Source organism: Camelus dromedarius, chromosome 25, assembly GCF_036321535.1.
Source record: "Camelus dromedarius isolate mCamDro1 chromosome 25, mCamDro1.pat, whole genome shotgun sequence".
NCBI classification, from domain to species: Eukaryota; Metazoa; Chordata; class Mammalia; order Artiodactyla; family Camelidae; genus Camelus; species Camelus dromedarius.
Window position 1 is genome coordinate 20,749,056 of NC_087460.1, and position 21,300 is coordinate 20,770,355.

The 21,300-nt window shown below is 39.8% G+C and overlaps 1 pseudogene; it reads left to right on the forward strand.

Moving 5' to 3' along the window:
• Positions 1–782: 782 nt before the first annotated feature.
• On the forward strand, positions 783–1,713 carry LOC116150297 (small ribosomal subunit protein uS2-like; annotated as a pseudogene).
• The last annotated feature ends 19,587 nt before the right edge of the window (positions 1,714–21,300 follow it).

Below are 21,300 nucleotides of genomic sequence, written 5' to 3' on the forward strand. Positions count from 1 at the left end.
TCAGAATCTCCTTGCTGGAGGAAGTGTGGCACAAGTATTGCCTGGTGCACGCAGCAACTTCACAGTGATTTGAACTATCGCTGGTGGTAGCATGAAATGGAGTGCTGCACAGGGCCAGGTGTTGGCACAGTGGCTGTGGGACTTACTAGCTAGGGTGACAGTGTTGCTTGCAAAGACATTGAGGTAGCCTGGTCATTTATGAGTGTGCTGGGGAGCGTATGAAACTAAAACCACAAAATTAAATAAATTAAAGTAGAATTAAATAAAAATTAGGCTTTGGATTTCCTAGTGATGCCATGAATGGCGTATCAGAAAGCCTCCATGATAGCCTTAAAGGACTTTCTTATCTTGTATAGCCACAGGGCAAACACTGCTGAGCATCAGACCCCAGATCTGATTGTAAAGTTTACACAGTTTCAAAGCCTGTTCACCTGCTAAGTCCCTTCTACTAAAGAAACTGGTTGGGAAGGAGTGGTCCACTACCTTGAGTGGAGAATTTGGACAGATAGAGACCAAGATGTGAATTTTGGAGTCTCCATATTGATACAGGAAAATGAATGTGGGGTGACAGGATGGCCGTGTCCCAGGTCTCAGTTCAGTCCCTGGGACTTGCCCCACCAAGTATGAGTCCTTGGCTTTGCTCAGGAAAGAATTCAAGAGTGAGCCACCGTTGAGTAAAGGTAGATTTATTCAGAGAGATACAGCTTTTCCGTGCTACCCAGAGAGGGGTCCATACAGCGTTGTTCTGGATTCCCATTGTAACTTAAAGGGAAACTTTCACAATGTCCAGAGCCCTTGATGTCCTCAAATTCCTTGCAGCAGGAACCCACTTAGGTGGCACCAACCTTGACTTCCAAATGGAGCAGTACATCTACAAAAGGAAAAGTGATGGTATCTACATCATAAATCTGAAAAGAACCTGGGAGAAGCTTCTGTTGTCAGCTCGGGCCATTGTTGCCATTGAAAACCCAGCTGATGTCAGTGTCATATCCTCCAGGAATACTGGCCAGTGAGCTGTGCTGAAGTTTGCTGCTGCCACTGGAGCCACGCCTATTGCTGGCCGCTTCACGCCTGGAACCTTCACTAACCAGATCCAGGCAGCTTTCCGGGAGCCGAGACTTCTGGTGGTTACCGATCCCAGAGCTGACCACCAGCCTCTCACCGAGGCATCTTACGTTAACCTGCCTACCATTGCCCTGTGTAACACAGACTCCCCTCTGCGTTACGTGGACATTGCCATCCCGTGCAACAACAAGGGAGCTCACTCAGTGGGTCTGATGTGGTGGATGCTCGCCCGGGAGGTTTTGCGCATGCGCGGCACCATCTCCCGGGAGCACCCGTGGGAGGTCATGCCTGATCTCTACTTCTACAGAGATCCTGAAGAGATTGAAAAGGAAGAGCAGGCTGCAGCTGAAAAGGCCGTGACCAAGGAGGAATTTCAGGGTGAATGGACAGCTCCTGCTCCTGAGTTCACTGCTACTCAGCCTGAGGTGGTGGACTGGTCTGAAGGCGTGCAGGTGCCCTCTGTGCCTATTCAGCAGTTCCTTACTGAAGACTGGAGTGCTCAGCCCGCCACTGAAGACTGGTCTGCAGCTCCCACTGCTCAGGCCACTGAATGGGTTGCAACAACCACGGAGTGGTCGTAAGCTGTTCTTTAGACAAACTCTTAAAACGGAAATAGGTTGACGGAAAATAAAGTTTCTACAAATTGTGTCCAAAAAACAAAACAAAACAAAACAACAACAACAACAACAAAAAAAAAAAAAAAAAAAAAAAAAAAAGAGAGAGATACATACTCCATGGAGGGCAGGCTGTTTCAGAAGGAAAGAGAAAGTCCACAAAGTGTGGGGGGTTGGGTGCTCAGTTTAAAGTAAATGCACACTCCATAGACAGAGTGCTGTCTGCCTCACCCAGAAGGGAGAGCGGCCATGGTGTGTGGGGGTGTTAGATTTTATGGGCTCAGTAGCTTCCTATGCTAACAAGTGGGAGGATTATTCCAGCTACCTTGGGGAAGGGGCTGGGATGCCCAGGAATTGGGCCACCACCCACTTTCTGACCTTTTATGTTTAGCCTCAGAACTGTCATGGCACCTGTGGGAGTGTCACTTCCCATGCTAATATACTTATAATGAGTATATAATGAGGCTCAAGGTCTAATAGAAGTCAAATCTCCCACCATCTTGGGCCTCAAGGCCTCCTGGGAGTTGAATCTTCCACCATCCTGGTCTTAACTGCTGTGTTGTTCCTTGAATAGCTGTGCCCTGTCCCCTTCCTTCCTGTCTCAATATTATCTTGAAACTTCTTTGCTAGTGGAAAGGCCCCCCTCCAAGTCACCTTGAGCAAACAGCTACTCCCTTGTGCTCATAACCTTCAATGACTTTGTTTGGAATAGCTACCTTCTCTGCAGGAAATTCCCACACCGTCCGTCATTGCCTTGAGGCCTGGAATGAGAGCTACTGACCACCAAACCCAGACGGAAAAGTGTCAGGTCCTCTCTTAGGAAAAGAGAACATTGACACAATGGAAGTTTCAAGGTCTTGCCAATTTGTGCCCGTAGGAGCTTAGAAACAGGCTTGGGGAAGGAGTCTAGGGCTCTTAGTCCCTTCCCTGTGTGCTCTCGACCCTAGAAGTAGTTCTGCTTCCTGCATTTTGCTCTTTCTGTACTTTCTAGAATGCTCTTTTTCTAGTTCATCACTTTTTAAAGTTAATGATTCTTTTAATTAAACATTTCCTGTTGAAATTTCTAGATTGGATCCTCACAGATAGAGACAGTTTTGTAGAACTCTGTGACCCTGGTGTTGGCTTATGGAAAATTTAAAATCACTGCTTCAGTTTACTGAGCCGTGGTTCAGTGCATCTTTCTGCTTTCTCCTTATACTTTCTTGCATTATTATGTTTGGTAATGATAATTATCATACCTGCCTTGTGGGCTACTATTATTTTTCTTTTCCTTGAATTATAACTTTAGAAATCCCTTCATATCAGGTCTCTAGTTATGATTTATGTAGTCCAAGCTACCATCATTGCTCACTTTGCATCTCATCGTTGGACCATTACACTATCTTTCTATCTAGAGTCTTTGCCTTACTAGAACTCACCGTCTAAATAACTACCAGGTACTTTCTACAAATATCTATCTATCTATCTATCTATCTATCTATCTATCTATCTATCTATCTATCTCTATCTATCTATCTATCTCTATCTCAGGTCATATCATTTGCTTGTTAAAAACCTGAAAGGTATCAAGATTTACTGTGTAGCATGGGTTCTTAACTTGACTCATGGATGATCTCCAGGGGTCTAAAATATTACTTGGAATTCTAGGCACATTTTTCTGTGTATAAAAAATTTATAGTGAGCGTCCTCAACTCTCATCAGATTCTTAGAAGGGTCATGATCCCTCAGCCCCCACAAATTAATAAATTATTTATGGTATAGATAACACTGACATGAATTATTACAAGAATATACAGTCCTAGGATGGGTACTTAAGCATTCTCAGTAAGCTTGCCTGGAGGCTGAATGGACACTGCCTGAATTTTAGAGTAAAGGTTCTTATATCCAGAGTGGAAAAATCCTTGTAAGAAGCATGCCAACAAAGTGATGACTTATTAAGACGTACCTCTGCTTGGCTGTGGCCACAAATTACAATTTATATTTACTAGTAAAACTTAAAACATTTTGGCACTAAGGTACCACTTCCCACTGTAATGAAAGCATTATTTGATTTAAGGAGGAGAGGCCTTATGCATAGGAGAACAGATCGAAACTCTCATGAGGGAGGAACAACTTGTCCTCTGCCCTCTTAGGCTCAGTGACTAGGGGCTTGTGAATTAGATTAACAAAAGGCGGATTAACAGGAGAGAAGACACTCAATTTTTATTAATATATATGCGCACAGGAGTTTGTAGAAAAAAGGTGAAACTCAGAGAAGTGCTTAGACTTAGGGACTTCGATCCCATTTTAACAAAGAGAGGGGATTTGGGCTTCAAGGCATGGTACACGGTGGGACAGTAACTAGTTAATAAATAGGAAAGTTAATGGAAGATAAGGGAGTAATAAGGTTTGTTTATGCAAACTCATTTTGAGGCTCTGTCTCTGTCTCCAGTGATAAGAGTAGTTCTCTTCTTCCATGTATGAGAGAAGGGGACATTTTCACAGAAGAAAATGTACGTCCTGCCTTTAGGTAGATGAGGGGAGGGCAGAGAAATATTCTTGCTATCAGTCTGCTGCCCTTTATATAATCACTTTCTGAACAGGAAAAAAAATCATTTTGTAAAGGTGTATAGGAATCTTTCTATCTTGGGAAGGGTTTATTTCTTTTTAACTCAGCCTATGATTTGCATGTGGGTTTAGAACAGGGGGAAGTAAGACACCTTTGGGGTGAAAAAAAATATCATGAATGCAAGTGTTGAGGGAGGGAGGGAGTTTGCTGACTGAAGGAAAGACCGATTAGATATATCCCTTTATGTATAAACTTTCAGCTCCTTCTGACCTGCGAGACACTCCCTGATCCGACTCAGGCCCACTTCTTTGTTCTGCAGTGTTTGTACTTTCTCTCTCTTCCCAGAAACAGGCTTTCCCCAGATATTTGCATAGATGGCTCCTTAGTGTCATTCAGCCTCAATTACAATGTCATCTACTCATTGCGGTCTCTCCTCAAATTCCAGTCTAATATAGTCCTAGGACATCTCTCCAAAGAAGACATACAGCCAGCCAACAAGCACATGAAAAGATGCTCAGCATCGCTAATTGTTAGAGAAATGTGAATCAAAACTGCAATGAGATGTCACCTCACACCAGTCAGAATGGCCATCATTCAAAAGTCCACAAATGATAAATGCTGGAGAGGCTGTGGAAAAAAGGAAACTGCCTACACTGTTGGTGGGAATGTTAATTGGTGCAGCCACTATGGAGGACAGTGTGGAGGTTCCTTAGGAAAACTAAAAATAAACTCACCATATGATCCAGCAATTCCATGCCTGGGCATATATCTGGAGAAAAATATAATTCAAAAAGACACATGCCCCAATGTTCACAGCAGCACTATTTACAACAGCCAAGATGTGGAAACGACCTAAATGTCCATGGACAGATGACTAGATAAAGAAGTTGTGGTACATTTATACAATGGAATACTACTCAGCCATAAAAAAGAATAAAATTATGCCATTTGCAGCAACATGGATGGACCTGGAGATTGTCATTTTAAGTGAAGTAAGCCAGAAAGAGAAAGAAAAATATCATATGATATTGCTTATATGTAGAATCTAGAAAAATGACACAGATGAACTTATTTACAAAACAGAAACAGACTCACATGGAGAACAGACTTATGGTTACCAGGGGGCAAAGGAGATGGGAAGGGATAAATCAGAAGTTTGAAGTCTGCACCTCTTGGGGAGCAATGGAAATGTTAGGTGTCATGATTGTGGTGGTGGTTTCATAGGTGTCTACATCTATCAAATATTGGCAATTTACCGTACAGGAATTATACCACAATAAAGGTGTAAAAAAAAAAAATAGTCCTGGGAGTCACTCTCACTCAGTCTCATTCACTTCATGGCACTTATCACTGTCAGCATTCCCCACTCATACGTTTGTTTACCTGTATATTGTGTAACTCCATTAGACACACCACACACTCCAGGAGAACACAGACTGGGTCTTTTTAATCCACTGCCCTAGCCTCAGCCACTATAATGTCACCTAGTAATAAATGCTAAATCAATATCTGTGGGCTGAGTGAGTGACTGAATAAGAGAATGGTTTGGTGAAGTATGTGGAAGGTGATGAGTTCACCTAGGGCAGCTACTTATAAATTTTCTGTCTCAAGATCTCATTACATTCAAAATTATTAAGTATCGATGATATTTAATGTACAGCAATTAAAACTAAAAAATTGAGAAATATTTAGCCAAGCATTACATTAAAAGTAATAACAATAATAAGTCTGTTACATGTGAACATAAAAAATCTTTTTAATATAAATATTTTCCAAAGCAAAATAAAAAGTACTTTTCAAAACAGAATAAATATGAGGAGTGGCAATGTTTTACACTTTACTAAACTCTTTAATGTCTGTCTTAGTATAAGACATCGGGGCTGTCATATCTGCTTTGCATTCGAAAGTTGTGATATGTTATTTTGGTTAAGGTGTATGAAGAAAATTCAGCCACACATAGATATGCAGTTGGAAAAGGGAGGGATGGTTTAATAGCCTTTTCAGATAATTGTGGCTACTCTTCTTTGCTTCTAACCAATGTCGACAAGTGATAGTTTCTTAAGATTAGTTGCAATGTGGAATCTGAGACTTTATCGATGAGCTTTCTGTACTTAGTTGAATAAAAATCCCATAGATCTATCTTACACTTTGGATGGGTGGGTCTTGTTCTGAAGTGTGATTTTGTATTATATTGCACTGGTCATTTGAAAAATATTAATTCACAGGGTTATGTAGGTATTTCGAATGTTGGCATATTTCATTATATAACCCCCCCCAAATCATATTTGTTAATATTACCACTGATAATGTCCTAAGTCTTTAAGTACTGGGAAGCTGTCAAGCTTACGGTGGCAGATAAAAGTTTTCAAATTTAATTTTTAGTTGGAAGTTGAATTTCTATCATTGGCAACAAATGCTTGCAGTGACTTTTCTTGAATTGATAAACACATTTTATTGACTTTAAAAGAATTTCTGCTCAACATACAAGACTGAATGGTCATAGCTTGTCGGTTATATTTTTAAGTAAAAAAGAGTTTTGTGAAAAAGTGGCTGGTTGAGCTTGCAACTCAGGTAACTGCACAAGTGTTTTTTCTTGAGGCAATCATCATACCTCAGAATGCAGCCAAAGTGCTTTGTGTATCCTTGTGCACTCAAAGGCTGAGATTTAGTAAAATTAATTTTTACTGCCTTATCAATCTTTTGAGTCACTGTAATGGAATAGGTGACTTTTTTTCCCCCATGAGTGGATGGCAATTAAGAATAGCATGACTTCTAACCACAGTTTTCTGCTTGTTTCATGCTGGGCCCCCTGCATTTTCCCCCAGCATTGTGTTCACACCATCAGTACAAATGTTAACTCTTTGAAAAGGGCAAAAAAAACCAAACTTAGCATTATTATAAAAATAAATGCTGACTTTGTCTACCCCTGAAAGGAAACCCTTCTCCCTCCCCTTCCTCCCAGCGGGGCCCTGGGGCCGTAGTGTGAAAAGTGCTGCTCTGGCTCATAGTTGCTGGAGGCCAGAGGTAAGCTATAAAGTAACTGTGAGCAGACACCTTTTAAATCCGAACGTCAATCCAATTGAACTTACAAATACTAAACTCAAGGCAATATTTTCCTCCTCCATTCCCTTATCTGTAAGTATCTCCCCAGAAATGAGCCTGTAGAATGAAGGCAGCAGCTGCGAGTCCCTCGTGCAGCTGGCGACTGCAATTACAGAGGCCTGCTCCTCCCGTCGCTGTGTTAGGACTCTGTCCCTCTGCACAGGAGGCAGGTCTTATGTGTGTGCCCTATGTTTCAGGAGCATTTCTGCGGATGGGCGGAGAATGAGTGAGTGAAAACGGGCCAGTGTAGGTAGCAACCCGTACGTTTTAAAATCCACCCCCTAAAAGTGGTTCTGTGGTAATGCTGGCCACATTTCTTGAAGAAATTAGAATCTGACCAATCCTGATGAACAAGCCATCATTTAGAAACTTGTACCATTTCAGAGGAAAGCATATTGATTTATAGTGGTGACTGAGGTAGCTTCTCATAGATTAATATAAATATCTGGAAAGCTGAAATAATGTACGTGTTCTGCAAAATAGCAATCCCCAATTTTGGAACAAGTGGGCAGTTTTATGGATAATTCTAGATGATGGTACCAGCAGGACTCACATATTGTCCTGCCGTTTCTTTGGAAAGACATCGTGATTAGGTGAAACTCCTTTGGTGTTGAGTTCATCTTCTGAATCACATTCAATACACTGACATTTGTAATAAGTACCACTTGTCGATTTTTAAAATAATGGTTGTATACAGATTCTTTTTTTGATTCAGTGGTTTCCAAATGAGGCTGCACATTAGAATTACTTGGGGGGCTTATATAAAATAACAATGGTGAGTCCCACCCTGGACCACGGACTCTGGGGCCAGGGCTTCGGGCATTGGTATTTTTTGATTTGAAGCACTTCAACTGATTTTAATGTGCGGCCAAGGTTGAGCACTGTTTCAGTTTCTGAGCCATTTTCCTGGTAGCATTTTAGGCCTTTGAGGAGCTGGATTAACCCTTTCAAGCCTTCACGATTCCATTTAGTGTGTCCTGGTGGGATTACTAACTGATAAATCTGATTTCAAAAAAACAAAGAAATGAATCAATCTGTAAATAAAGAAGGATGGAAGAGCAGTGTGTCTCTTTGAGGAGAACACAGTGCCCAAGCTGGAGGAGGCTGCTGCCCTTGCAATAATAATTACTGTGAAGCATTTCTTTCAAAAGTAATTTTCTTCCCAAAGCACTATCCATATCATTTTTGTCCCTGGGTTAGACGTCTGTAATCAGATCAAAGGGTTCAGCTTCTTCCTCTAAGTGACAGTAATCATCTATATGCTATTTCCACTTAGTAACAGGAGAAGAGGAAAATATATTTTGTAAATTATCATTTGCTGTACCAAGCTTCCCAGCTGTCACATGGGTTGAAGTATTAAAGCTTTCATGAGCTTAAATAACCTCTCCTTGTTGTTTCTTCCACTTCAGGAAAATTTTAGGGAAAGTAATTAAGCCCAAACTGTCAGAAGCGCCTCATAAGAATTATTTTCAGCAGGGACATTAGTTGTAACAACCGTCTGAAAATTAAACTCACTTTAATCAGGATAATCTAAAATCAATTATACCCACCAGCATTGAGCAGGCAGGTCAAACTTAGTTTGTAAACTGAGACTTTTTGCAGAGTGGGTGACATTCTAAATAAGTAGATATCAGAGTCCCTCCTTGTTGAGTATTTGCCATGTTGTGGGCAACAGCACGCTGGGCAGATTGCCGGGAAAATGCACCCCTGAGTCCCCAGGAGGGACGAGCTCTAGCATTTAGAGATTTTTGTTTTCTTTCCCATACACTTTCCAAAATATGTTATCTTAAATTCCAGTAACTGCCATAGACTTTATTTTGATGTCTGGTATTTAAGTAAATGTTGATCCTAGATGGGACCCCCAAAATGTACCCCAATTGTAAGTGGACTACTTGGCCTGCAGTTGCCTGTTAAGACATCCCACCTCCCCCAACCTCCCCCACCCCTTGCTCATAGACCTCAACATCTCTATTATGAATTTTACTCTTAAAAAGTTGAAGAACAGCATAGATGTCTATGGCTGCTCTGTTTGAAACAGCAAGATAGGAATTTTATACAGTGTGGCACTTAAAAATCTTCCTAAAAACATCTCCAGGTATTGTTTGCTCTGCCCAAGGGTTCTCACTCAGGGGCAGCTGCTACAAATGTCTGCCTCTGCTTCCTTTCTGCAATACCCTGACCATTCGACTGCTTCTGCCCCTTCCTTGCCTTATGCTCTGCTATGCTTGTGCCCCACACTCCTGACAACTGCCTGTTTCTATCCCTCAGCTCTCTGGCAATCACATTTACCATTTGTTTTCCTTATTCAAATTCAGTCCCCCAGACCCTCTGGAATTCTGTTGCGTGCAATTCTCTCAAATCTCTGCCTCATTACATTTTCCCCTTAGCAAAAATCTCTGTTGGGGCACAGAGAGGCACACAGTACACATTTTTTGCTTCCTGGGATTCCTTCCTTTTCACAGTTCAAGATCCCTTTCTTTTTGTTCTTTGAGGTGAATGAGATTTTTCTTCGTTTAATCTGAAGGCCTCACTGGGCTCAGTCTGGCTGTGCCAGTCAGCTTTCCCCGGCATCTCTGAGAACTCACACATTCATACTGGGATTTCATTTCCTCTTCCTTTAGGGGTTCTACTCCTATAATGAGAGTTAAAATTCTCAAGATGCAGTTTGTCACTACATGTCTCTGAGTCACAATCAGAACAGTGTACAGCTATCTTCACCCCTGCAGGGGACTCTAAAATGGCCATCGATGGATATCTGGGTACCAAAAGCCATGGCCAACCTGCCATACGAAAAGCAGATCAGGGAGTCATTTCCAAGCTGAGCCCTTCATTGATTCAGGGACAGGGAAGATGCCAACTGCTTTAGCTGAAATCAATGAACTGGCTTATCCCTGTCCAGTAGCATCTTTCCTCTTGTGGCTTCAACTTCAAGATGCTGAGGCATTTCTGTGGCACTCTTTTGCTTAGCATCACTGTAATTTGTGTTTTTCATTAGCTTAACCAATAGTGAGCATTTGGGGAGACTTCCAAGCTTCAGTAAACTTTAGTCTCTTAAATAACTCTTTCACAAATTTGGTCCAAATGTGCCCGATTTTCCAAGCTGTACTTCACCATTCCAGGTAGCTGGCTCTCATTTGAACACACAGTGGAAGATCATTTCTTATTTTCTTTCTGGTTGCTGATTATAGATTTGAAGTACAAATCCAAACTACTCCTCTCCCTATAATTTAATCTCCCCAAGGAAGTGAGGCTATCTACCACCAACATGGAGGTTCTGATGACTATGAATCCATTCATTATCATTATTACTAGACCCTACAAAGAAGGCTTGACACTGCAAACAAAGTGTTTTGTTTGGGTTGCGTATCATTGTGGAATAGATACTTAGCACTCATCCAGCATTTTATCTTCCCTTGAGCAGGCGCTCCTGGATCTGTTGTCTCACCGAATAGCAGTTGGTCAATGCAGAGTGATGGTGGCTTCCTTTACATGGAACATGTGCTTTCCGGCTAGCGACAGTCCTTCCAACTGCTAATTCTTTGACATCCAGTGTCTCTCATTCATGTTACCTGATTAACCCAGGGAGACTTTTTGTGTTTACCACACATGATATAGACTCTTACCTAGTCTGCAGAATTTCCATCTCTAAACATCATTCGAAGTCATTTTTCCATCCCTGATAAAGAACTCTTGAGGATACTTCCGCATTTTCTGGTAGAAAAGACCCTGTGCTTGTAGGTTCATATCTGCTTAGTTCCAAGTTCCAAGTTAGAAACAAACTCCAAGAGCATTTGGTGAATCAGGATAAAGGTTTAAAATAAGCCTTAGTGTATCTGCCACCATCTACTTTCCTTCCCTCCATCTCGCCCATTCTTCCTTCCTTCCATTCTTTTTTTCCTCCCTCCCTCTCTCCCTTCTTTCCTCTCTTCTTCCTTCTATTCCTCCGTTCTTCTTCCCTTCTCTGTGTCCCTCTCTTTGTTGCATTTTTTTTGGGGTCACACATTTATTTATCAAATTCTCGGTGTGCATGCTTCCTTTGTGTTATGCTTGTCGTGGCACAGAGTGATAAGTAAAACCACATTAGTTTTTATAATCATGAAATTCAGGATAGGGCTGCCCTTGGGGAAAGAGGGTAAATGGCAATGTAGTAAACATATTAAAAAATACTAGTAGCGCAACACCAGACCACAGGGCTTGTAGGTATGCTATGGTTTTAGAATGTAACCTAGGAGTCAGGAGAAAGCATTGAAAGATTTTAAGCAGTAGTGAGTGTATGTGCGTTGGATGGTATGTATCTGTGCATGGAACAAAGATTGTCAAGGATCTGAGTGGAAGAAGGCAGACTAGTTATGAAGCTTTTGTAATAATTTAGGTAAGAAAGAATGGCATCTTGGATGAGGGTGGAAGCAGTGATAATGGAGAGAAGGGAGAAGGTTAAAAAGAGATTTAGAGAGTCAACAGGCCTTTACCACATGGGACGTAAGGTAGAGGGAGGGATCAAGAATGGGTCCTGGGGTTCTAGGGGCTCCACAAGATGGGTGGTGTTACTGCCTTTGCACCAAGGAACCCTGCTCAAGTTTGAGGGGAAGATCATTAACTAATTAGGAGCTTAGGAGATGTTGAGTTTAAGGTGTATGTAAGTTCCTTATGGAGATGAATTTAGGCTATGAGCAGAACTGGCTACATGATTTGTAGGACCCAGTGCAAAATAAAATATGGAGACTTTTATTAAAAAATTATTAATAATTTCAACATGGCTACTGCAGAGCACTAAACCAAAGGATGGTCCTTCTAAGCACGTGGCCCTTCTAAGCACAGGGCCCTGTGTGACTGTGTATACTGCATGCCCCTGAATGTCTTAAGAATCTGGTTATGAATCTGGAGCTCAGAGAAGATGTCTGGACTTGGAAATAAATATTTGGGAGCCATAGGATGATAACTAAAGGTGTGGGCTTGGGTAAAATTCTCTAAAGAGATTTCCATGAGTGAGAAAAAAGAAAACCTCCAAGGACATCAACAGCTGCAAGAGAGCTTCTAAGAACTCTAACTTCTCAAGAAATCAGAAATATCCTGAGTCACAAACCAATTTCTAGGAAATTACTTAGGTGGAATTTTTATTTTTAAAATTAATTAATTAATTAGTTAATTGAGGTATAGTTGTTTTACAATATTATATTAATTTCAGGTGTACAACATAGTGATACAATATATACACCATTGGATTACAATCCATTTAAAGTTTGTACAAAATAATAGCTATATTTCCCTGTGGTGCACAATATATCCTTGTTGCTTATTTTAGGCAGAATTTTTAAAACTTCTTCGATCTAGTGAACTCACATAATGTGGTAAAGCCTGATTGTCTGCCTGATGGCATTCAGTTTAAACTATGCAATATGCCCAAAAGATTAATTCCATGTCAGTGTGGACTCCAAAACACAGCGCCACGATGGGAACCACCATTGCTTGAATCTTGACCACGCTTGTTCTTGTCACCTGGGTCCTGCTGTAGGCTTGCAATCCATAGCTGGAGAAATGGGTGTGGCTGGCAGCTTCACTCTCTTTTTTCTCTTTTCAGTTAAGCATTGATTACTATTTGTGACCTGTAGCGGGCTGAAGACAGTTCTAAGGGAGGAAGTGGAGGGAAGGGTGCCAGAAAGCTCCTACAGAATGGTATGTGCTGTGACTCTGTTTGATATCTGTTATCTATAGTCTTAGAATCTTGATTGAAACTTTCATTTTAATTTTTGCTATAAAAGAATATGACATCCAAGTCTCCATTCTGGGGCATGATTCCAAAATTGCTTTGTCTATAAGCTGCTGATAAAGAACTGCTGGTTGGAACCTTAGTCTTTGGCTGAACTGTTTAGGTCCTTTTTTAGCTTACTCAAATAAAAGATGCTATGGAATCAGGGCCAAATCTAGTCCTGGATCAGGGAAGTCCTTCTGGAGCCTGGGTAAGGTTATCAGGTGAGAAGGGGGAGCAGAGGTGATAAGGTTTGAGCTGAGTATATTATATAGACAGCTCAACACATTCAAAAGCATGGGTGAGAGAGCTGGAGAACTCAGGGAAGTGGGAGGCATTCAGTAGAGCTGATCAGAAGAGCTGGAGAAAGACTGTCTGTGAAAGATAAGACTGAGAGCTAGGAATTTACAATAGCCAAGGCATGGTAACAACCTAAATGTCCATCGACAGATGACTGGATAAAGTAGTGGCATATTTATACAATGGAATATTATTCAGCTGTAAAAAGGACAACATAAAAACATTTGCAGCAAAGTGGATGTCCCTGGAGATAATCATTCTAAGTGAAGTAAGCCAGAAAGAGAAAGAAAAATACCATATGAGATTGCTAATATGTGGAATCTAAAAAAAAGAAGAAGAAGACAAATGAACTTAAATGTAAAACAGAAACAGACTCACAGACATAGAATACAAACTTGTGGCTGTCAGAAGGAAGCAGAGTGGGAAGGGACAGACTGGAAGTTCAAGATTTGTAGATACTGACAGGTATATATAGAATAGATAAACAAGTTTATACTGTATAGCACAAAGAAATATATACAAGATCTTGTAGTAGCTCACGGTGAAAAAGAATGTGACAATGAATATATGTATATTCATGTATGACTGAAAAATTGTGCTGTACACTAGAAATTGATACAGCATTGTAAACTGACTATCACTCAATTAAAAAAAAAGTCACAGACAGGAAAAATTGAAAAAAAAAAAAAAAGACTGAGAGTTATGAGAAGCTGGACTATGAAGGGCCTGGTGACTGTATTAAAGCAATGGAGGAGAGTAATGGACAGTTTATAGTGGAGATGGGATATGATCAAAATTTCAAAAGACAATCCAGGCTCCAGTGTGGGGAACAGATTGGAAGAAGCAAGGAGAACAGTTAGAAGGCTCTTCTAGTAATTTCTCTCACAGCAGTCTATACCAGTTACTAAATAGGTCCATTTGCCAATCTAGGTAGTATTAAAAAACAACTCCTTCTGTGCACTATGTTGTTTAACAATCTTCCTCCAAGAAGCATAGGAAGAATTTGGCAAATGTAAGGATATCCCCAAAAGGGACATGGCCATGGACACAGAGTCAAAATACAGAGCCCTTTAAGGATAGACTAAGCCACTGGCAAGCTCCAGCATGCACAATGTGGTCTCTTCTTCTATCAGAAGCCCTAATAAAATGCAGTAAATTCTTTCCCACAATTTCCTAAGGATGAAGGGAGGATGGACCTTAGATTTCAAAGCAGAAACCAACAAATGAAAACATTAGTTCCAATTTTCCTCCTTAAAAAAAATACTATAACCAAAATTTCTCTTCAGTTTCCTTTACTCAGACCTGATTAATTGACTAATTGTTAATTGATTAATTGTTCACATAAGAAACTCTCCCCATTTATAGAACCCAAATTATTGACAGTCTCAATAATTGAGAATCTCTTTAGTGTAATTTTCTATATTTACCCTTTATCTATAATTTCCTTCAGATCATCTTTTGGCTAATTCCCCATCCTTCATGATGACCTTTCCTGTTATCTTTTTATAAGTATTAGAACATTATAATTTTATTGTATTTGATTAATTTTTATTAGAGTCTCCTATTTCTTATTTAGAACAAGAAAAGGAGCCCATAAATTGTCCCACTGACTTGTAAGGCTGTGCTGTAATCCAGGTGATTTGGGTCTTTCCAATTAAATATTTTTAGGAGGCCAGCAACTGGAATTTCATAAATTCAAGCTCCAAAAAACAAATGGTTGTATTTTATTTCTGATGCTGAGGGTATATGAGTACATTCCCCAATGGCTAAACCTATTTTTCCACACCTGTCCACCCTGAGACTCATATCCATCTGACTCATTTACTTTGCTCAGTATGTGTCCAGGAAGTGGATACATTGTAGATTGTTCCTCTCTTACTTTTGTTTTCAGCTCAGCAGGATGCCATCACTATTGACAGAAGATATTTGGGTAGAGATAACATATAGAAGCTTTCAAAAATAGCCAAATAAATTGCTTGGGTTTAAAAACATTCTATGTGTCTCCAGAATACAACTGCTGCATTCAAAAGGAGTAAAAACACAAATGTTGTATCAAAAAACAAAAACAGCCCAATAAGAAAAAATGGGCAGAAGACCTAAATAGACATCTCTCCAAAGAAGACATACAGGTGGCCAACAGTCACATGGAAAAGATGCTAAACACTGCTAAATATCAGAGAAATGAAAAGCAAAACTACAATGAGGTATCACTTCACACTGGTCAGAAAAGTTTAGCATCAAAAAATCTGCAATTAATACATGCGGGAGGGGATATGGAGCAAGAGAAACCCTCCTACACTGTTGGTGTGAATGTAAATTGGTGCAGCAACTATGGAAAACAATACAGAGATTCCTTAAAAAACTAAAAATAGAGCTATCATATGACCCAGCAATCCCACTCCTGGGCGTATATCTGGAAAAGAAAAAAACTAAATAAAAAAGATGCATGCACCACAATGTTCATAGCAGCACTATCTACGATAGCCAAGACATGGAAACCGCCTGAATGTCCATCAACAGATGACTGGATAAAGAAGATATGTTTAAAAAAAAATATATCTATTTACTCAGCCAGGTATGCTACTCAGCCATTAAAAAAAATAATGTCATTTGCAGTGTCATGGATGGACCTAGAGATTTTCATACTAAGTCAGACAGAGAAAGACAAATATTATATATCACTTACATGTAGAATCTAAAAAAAAATAATACAAAGGAACTTATTTACAAAACAGAAAGAGACTCACAGACATAGAAAACAAATTTATGGTTACCAAAGGGGAAAGGAGGGGAGAGATAAATTAGAAGCCCGAGATGAACAGATACACATCGCTACATATAAACGAGATAAACAACAAGGCTCCTGTTTCTGGCACAGTGAACTATATTCAGTACCTTGTAATAACTTATAAGGGAAAAAAATCTGAAAAAACGCATGTGTATAACTGAATCACTTAGCTGTACACCTACAACTAACACAATATTGTAGATCAACTATACTTCCATTAAGAAAAACACACCGACATTGTATCATGATTACTGGCGACCCCGGACATTTATACAAAGCACTTAATATTTTGGGAGCTTTGAAATGTGTCTTTATAGGGCCTCTTCTCTGTTTATCCACGGAAAATCTCAACTAGGATAGTTGATTCTCCAGAATAGCTGCCTTTCAGAGAAGAAATGAAGGCTACTTACTTGCTATAATAAATAATAAAGATTAAATTACAAACTAAGCTAAATAAAATCCACTAATTAATTCCCAACTAGTAACACTTCAGAGAGGATTATCCTTATGTTTGAAGAAAAACTGGTTTAAACCTGCCTTTTAGAAGAGACTACCATTTATATCAAAATGGTTTTTCATGTTTCATACTCCTAAAATTAAAATACTTATAAATTAAAATTTTAAATGAATGAGAGTTTCACCTTAGAATAAAAATAAACAACTGAAATATTTCATAAATAATAATACTTGGTTTTACTTTGATTTAGTGTCTATGAAGATGCCTTTCTCTGTGAAAGATCTACATCTACAGATATTTCCTCTGGACAACCTTACAGAATTTCACTGGGATTTATTCTGAGTAAATTGGAAAAGTGGTGGAAACAAATTGAAGAGAATTAATAAAAATCAGGATATCAGCCTAGTGTAGTGTATAGGATATTGAAGAGACAGGTTCCAGTCTTTGCTTTCCTGATGGCCAGCAGCAGTATGACCTCAGTCAAGTCCCAGATTGTTGTGATTTGCCTTAAAAATGAGAGGTTGTAGTTAAAACATCCCTTCGTGGGGAGGGTATAACTCAGTGGTAAAGTGTGTGCTTAGCATGCACGAGGTCCTGGGTTCAATCCCCAGTACCTCCATTAGAATAAACAAGCAACCAACCAAACAAACCAACCTAATTACCTCCTCCTATCCCCAGGAAAAACCAAACTAAATAAATAAATAAAATTTTACAAAAATAAAAAATAAAACACTCCTTCCAGCACACCTCTGGCTCTATGTTTAGCTGGTTTAATTTTTCTAACTACAGAATTCTAACACAGTAGCAGTGAGAGAATATTTATAGAAGCACATCGAACACATTATATTGTTTTGGTGTTAATTACACTTGAAAAAAAAATAGTAAACATGATAGTCAACACCATGAAAGAAAGAAGAGTGAAGGGCCAAGCCCAGGGCCACGGTCAAGAGCATGGAGGAGGACTGTATTACGGTGAGATTATGCCAGCAGACGCAGGGGGAGAACCAGAGAATACAGATATGCGCTAAGGAAAGGGAGCTATGAAGAGTGGGACAGGCGTTGCGCAGGAGAGCCCAGTAAGAATGGCTGAAGTTTCTGAAAGGGTCCTTTGGGTGGTTAGAGAGCAATCTAAATGCCATGCCAAGTAAGGAGTCACACTGGGAGGTCTGTATCTAGACCACCCACTTAAACACAAAACTGTAAAATGTTGCAGAAAAAAAAGAGTACGGTGATTTTAGGGGAAAATGGAGCCAATCAAAATTTGTTCAATAATCTGGAAATTGGAAATGGTTCAATAGTTGAAAGTATCCAAAAAGGAGGGGATGAGGTTTGGAATAGGGGTTCTCAGAAATCTGGAGGGGATAGCCTCCAGAGCACAGATAGAGAAAATAGGTAACACAATTAATCATCAACTATTTGTAGCAGAAAACAGTTTGATCATGTGATTTGTTCTGGAACATGGAATGTGAACAAGTGATTTATGTCACTTAGGGGACAAAGTGGTTGGCTGTTGGGACTTTCCCATACTCTCTCCCCTGTCCACCTGGTTTGAAAGAAAAGATTCTAGTATAAAGAAACCCACTGAAGGAACCCCGGTTTCTAGCCTGTAGTGGAGGAAAGCCATCAGACTACCCTCTGGGGAGACACCACACCACAGAGGACTTTGTGTGAATGAGAACTAAACTTTTGTTGTAAGCCTCCGGGATTTGGAGGTTATTTTTACAGTGGCTAAATAGCTGACCAAGACAAACTGGTGCGAGGTGTGGGGGCTTCGTAGGTGTGCAGTACTGACTGCACATTCAGGTGTTCGTTGCTTCACATTTGCACTAACACTTGGTGTGGTCAGTCTTCTAAATTTTTGCCCTTCTGGTAGGGTTGTATGAATACCTTATTGTACTTGTTTTATGCACTTCCCCGATGACTAATGACCTTGAGCATCATTGTTTGTGCTCATTTGAAATCTTTGTTTTGGAGGAGAGTCTGTTCAAATCTTCTGCCCATTTCTATTTTAACAGAGTTTTTTTTTTCCCCCTTTGGTATGCGTTCTTTACATACTCAGAATACAAGTCCTTTACGAAATATATGATTTGCAAATGTTTTCTCTCAGTCTATGGCTTGCTTTTCCTGATTTCTTAAAAGCATATTTTGAAGTTTTAAATTCTGTATATATATATATTTAAATTCTGTATATATATATATATTCTGTATAATAATATATATGTTATTGGCTTTCCTGAGTTCTGGTGTGTTGTTTTAGGGAGTTATCAAACCTGAGGGATAGTGGGGACTCTGAATTTGCATCCAGTTGGTCAGAAGTGGGTAGCCTGGGAACCTTCAAGCTCATGGTTGGAATCTGAAGGAAGAGCAGTATTTTGGGGTGCTGTGCCCTTCATTTGTGAAGTTTGTGTCAGAATTGTATTGTGTGTGTGTGTGTGTGTGTGTATATATATATATATATATATATATATAGCTTTTAGAATAGTGCCTGGCCCAAAGTAACTATTCAAGCCAATCCTGTCAAGCTATAAAATATTATCCATACAGGAGCATTGACTATTTAAATGATCAATCCCAGGTGAACACAGAATTGTTGTATTTTAGTACAGGAAGGAAACTTGTAAATTATATGGTCTAAAGTGATTTTAACTAAGTTCAAAAATCTTGTTAGTGACAGAGCCAAGGAAAAAACCTGTCTTTTAAGACAAGACTGTTTTAGTTTTCACATCTTAAAATGGGGCTAATTCAACAGACCCTGTGTCCTGGTAGTGAGGACATTTGGGGGGATCTTTCCAGTAAGTTTCCCTTTTCTTTGATAACCCATTTCCCTGTGCCCCAAGATGGCACCATGATAACCACATTTGAATTACATGACTCGAATCCTTGGTTACAGTCAGTGGACTACTGTCAGGTTCTCAATTTTCAGAATTTGAAATTTGACCGTGACCTGGAGACCAGGCAGCTGAGGACCAAGGGCAGGCTGCTTCTGTGAAGTCACGTGTGAAGAGAGGGGGAGATGAGAGGAGTGGTTGCACAGATAAAGGCAAAAATAGAGAGAGTGGTAACCAGGGTTACTGGTCTCCTCGCCTGGTCCCTGCCTTTTACGGGGCAGGGTTCATCCATCTCCTGCTCTTGGGTTTTGTGAGACATTACCTTTCAAGTAAGTTTCCCCTGTTTGCTTATGCTTGTTGGAAGTGGATTTTGTTACTTACAACTAATAGTCTTGATTAACTGACTCCTTGAGAAGACTCTTATGAGATGAAATGAAACAAAAGGTTAAAATTACTGTTAACACAATAGTTACTGTGAATATGGGGAACAAGGAGGAGGGATGGAGGAGATGAAAAACTAAGGAGTAAGGTAGGCCAAGGCCTTAGATTTAATACAAATATTGTAACGTGGGCTCTCTTAAAGAGGATGTTTCTATATTTTCAATGGAAATAGTTATGTTAGGCTACTTTGAAAATGAATGAAAGATTGGTATAGATGTGGAAGAATAAGGTTAAGCAAACAATTGATAATTCTGCTGTCTTGTTCACTACAAAACCAGGTTAAGCAATAATTGTGGTGTGCCAAGGCCATTATAAAATATAATGAAACTGTGGGTAACAAATAGAAAACACCACAGGGCCATATCTTGGATGGCTGTACTGAATCAAAAATAGCATTTTTACCAACAATTTTGTTATTTTGAAGGAAAAACCAACAGCCATCACAAAGCTCATGTTCCACTGCATGTTTGAAAGGAAAAAAGATTTATCCCCTCACCTGGTGGGCCCCGTCAGAGTAAAAGAACCATTGTAAACAACAGATTCAAGAATCAAGGCTGCGAAGGTAGGTGTCTACCAGGCTGCCTCTCCTCACTGCTAGAAAAGGGCCAGATCTTATTTTGTTTCACGAAAAAGAGATTCTAACAAAACAGAAATCAAATAACATTCATGGACAAAAGGACTATTTTTCTAGGTACTTGGAATACTGAAAAGAGGCAAGAGTGGTGAAGTTCATATCCTTTTCTTCATAGGATGAAAGGACCACCTTGAACAGGGCAGCTGAGCAAAGGAGGGACACAACTGGAGGCCACCTTCCTTTCCCTCCTTTTTTTCTATTGAAGTAGTCAGTTTACAATGTTATGTCAATTTCTGGTGTACAGCATAATAGTTCAGTCATACATATACAAACATATATTTGTTTTCATATTCCTTTTCATTATAGGTTACTATAGGATATTGAATACAGTTCCCTGTGCTATACAGTAGGGCCTTGTTTATTTTATACGTAGTAGCTAGTATCTTCAAATTTTGAACTCCCAATTTATCCTTTCCCACTCTCTTTCCTCCTTGGTAATGATAAGTTTGTTTTCTATGTCTGTGAGTCTGTTTCTGTTTTGTAAATAAGTTCATTTGTCTTTTTTAAAAAAAATTCTGTCATAAGTGCTGGAGAGGCTGTGGAGAAAAGGGAACCCTCCTACACTGTTGGTAGGAATGCAGTTTGGTGCAGCCACTGTAGAAAACAGTATGAAGATTCCTCAAAAGACTGAAAATAGACTTACTCTATGATCCAGCAATCCCACTCCTGGGCATATATCCAGAGGGAACCTTAATTCAAAAAGATACCTGCACCCCAGTGTTCATAGCAGCACTATTTACAATAGCCAAGACATGGAAACAACCTAAATCCATGGAC